Here is a 2,632-nt window from a genome sequence, read left to right as displayed (position 1 = left end):
TAAACTCAAGCCCTAAACCTCTATTTTTTGTCCATTAATTAATTAAATTTCAGTCCTAATTCATGAAATATCACCATAGAAGTGTGTTTTAAGTCCAAAATCCTTACCTTATCGAAGTTCCCTTGAAATCTCTCTTCAAAATCGCCCCAAAAACTCTAAGTCCGAAGTTAAAAATGAATAAACCCTTCAAAAATGGTGAAGAAGAAACATATATACATTCTCCCCAGTCATAACCGCATCTGCGGTCCAATACCCGCTTCTGCGGTCATTTCTCCGCATCTGCGGTATTTCACTTAACGGACCAACACCACATCTGCGGTCCACTCGCCGCATCTGCGGCTCCGTAGGTGCGGCCCCTTTTCCACATCTGCAATAACAGGCCTCCCTCAGCCTTCCACTTCTACGACCCAAGCAAGGCATCTGCGAGACCGCACCTGCGGTCCCCAAACTGCAGGTGCGAAAACACCAGAAGCAACAGAAAATCTGCAATCATCCAAGTTCCAAAACTTCCCGTTAGCCATCCGAAATCACTACGAGGCCCCCGGTACCTCAACCAAAAGCACCAACATGACCCCATACCTTATTCGAACTTGTTCCAATCATCAAAACACCTCAAACAACATCAAATTGCCCAAAACTCATCGAATTCAAGCCTGAGTTTTCCTAAAAACTTTCGAAACACGCTTTTGATCAAAAACCCAACCAAACCATGTCCGAATGACCTAAAATATTTCACACACATCCCAAATGACATAACGAAGCAACAACAATTCTCGGAATTCCATTCCGACCCTCGGATCAAAATCTCGCCTACCAACCGGAAATCGCCAAAATACTAACTTCGCCAATTCAATCCAAATTCTACACCGGACCTCCAAAACCAATTCCAATCACACTCCTAAGTCATAAATTACCTCCCAAAGCTAACCAAACCATCAGAACTCATGTCCGAGCCCTCTAACACATAAGTCAACATCCGGTTGACTTTTCCAATTTAAACCTTCTTAAAAGAGACTAAGTGTCTCATTTCTTTCCAAATCCACTCCGAACCCACACCAATCAACTCGACCACATAAAACATCGATAACGAAGCATAAAGAAGCAGATATGGGGGAAATGGAGCAGCAACGCATGAGACGACTGGCCGGGTCGTCACAATGTAGGACTTTTGCAAGGTTGTAATGTAGGTTTAGGGATAAGTATGATACATATGGATAATAGTGACTTAAATTCCCTATGGGCACTACACTTTATTTTATCACTTAAGCACAATTGTCTTTGCTCTAATTTAAATAATAACCTCTATTTTGTTTCATCCCTTTCACATTTTTTTTGATGGAGGTGCCGACATTTCTTTATTGCTATCCTCTCCTTCTTTTTTTTTTTTAATATTTTTTTAAAGAATTTTAGAAGCAACTATCTTTTTAAATTCTCATGGCAACATTTAAAAAGATTGACAACCTCAAACAATTATTCTTTCACCAATTATTTTCACAATTATACCTCACGCCTAGAATTTTACATTCAGATCAATTCTTAAAGTGCCCAAAAGGGAATTTGGTGAACAAAGAACAAGTCATAACAACAAACAGGCTAAGGCTCAACAAAATAATTTATTTAGGGTTAAATCTTGGTGATCAACAAAATAAGAGATAATTTATTTAGGCTCAACTAGGCTAACTAGGGATAAAAATCATTAAGGTAGGTCAATTTAGGTTATGGCTCAACAAAGAAGGCCTACGTTCATGTCACGACCCATCTCCATAACAGATCGTGATGGCGCCCAACACCGTCGTCAGGCAAGCCAACGCGGAAGTATTAGTAAATTCTTATTTTACTTACCCAAAACAGTTACAACATTTTCTTAATTTGCAATTTAAAAACAGGTGATAATATGCAACATTCGATAATAATTATACAACCCAAAAGAAACGTCTGCTAATGTGGTTCCAAGACCTGGTGTCACAAGTTGTGGGCAACTAGTAAAATATACAAAAGAATAAATCCATCCTACTGTCCAAAATAGAATAGACAGTAAAAATAAATATAGAGAGACTCCATCAAGTTGCTGAACGTCACAGGAAGGGGAAGCTCACTATGGAAGTCTCGGACTATGAATCAGGGGCGCGCACTAGACTGATAGCTAGATGTACCTGCCTTAGATCCTATACAATTAAGTACAAAAGTGTAGTATGCATACATAAACAATATGTACCCCGTAAGTATCCTGTCGAATCTCGAAGAAGTAGAGACGAGAGGTCGACTTGATACTTACTAAGGTCAAATAATATAATGAAGTATCATGCTAAGCATGGGAGTCACAAATAATCAACAGTTTGTAGAAAGAGGTAACAAGACATGTTCATAACAATTTTACAATTAGCCATTTACATTTCAAATATTTAGCAGATCAAGTCATGGATAAGATTTCACATAGATATCATACGCACATTATCCCAAGGTTGACGACCCGATCCAACAAAAAATAAACTGTGTACTTCCAGAGGGTCGAATGGCGCGAACCATAGATGCATCTATTTCTATCGAGGCGATCGGCCCGATCCACAAATATCAATTTATATCAACAAAACACATGAAGGCGTATTTATTTTCAAACAATTTCATACAAGTG

Source organism: Nicotiana tabacum, chromosome 20, assembly GCF_000715075.1.
Source record: "Nicotiana tabacum cultivar K326 chromosome 20, ASM71507v2, whole genome shotgun sequence".
NCBI classification, from domain to species: Eukaryota; Viridiplantae; Streptophyta; class Magnoliopsida; order Solanales; family Solanaceae; genus Nicotiana; species Nicotiana tabacum.
Note: the sequence above shows the minus strand (reverse complement) of the source record.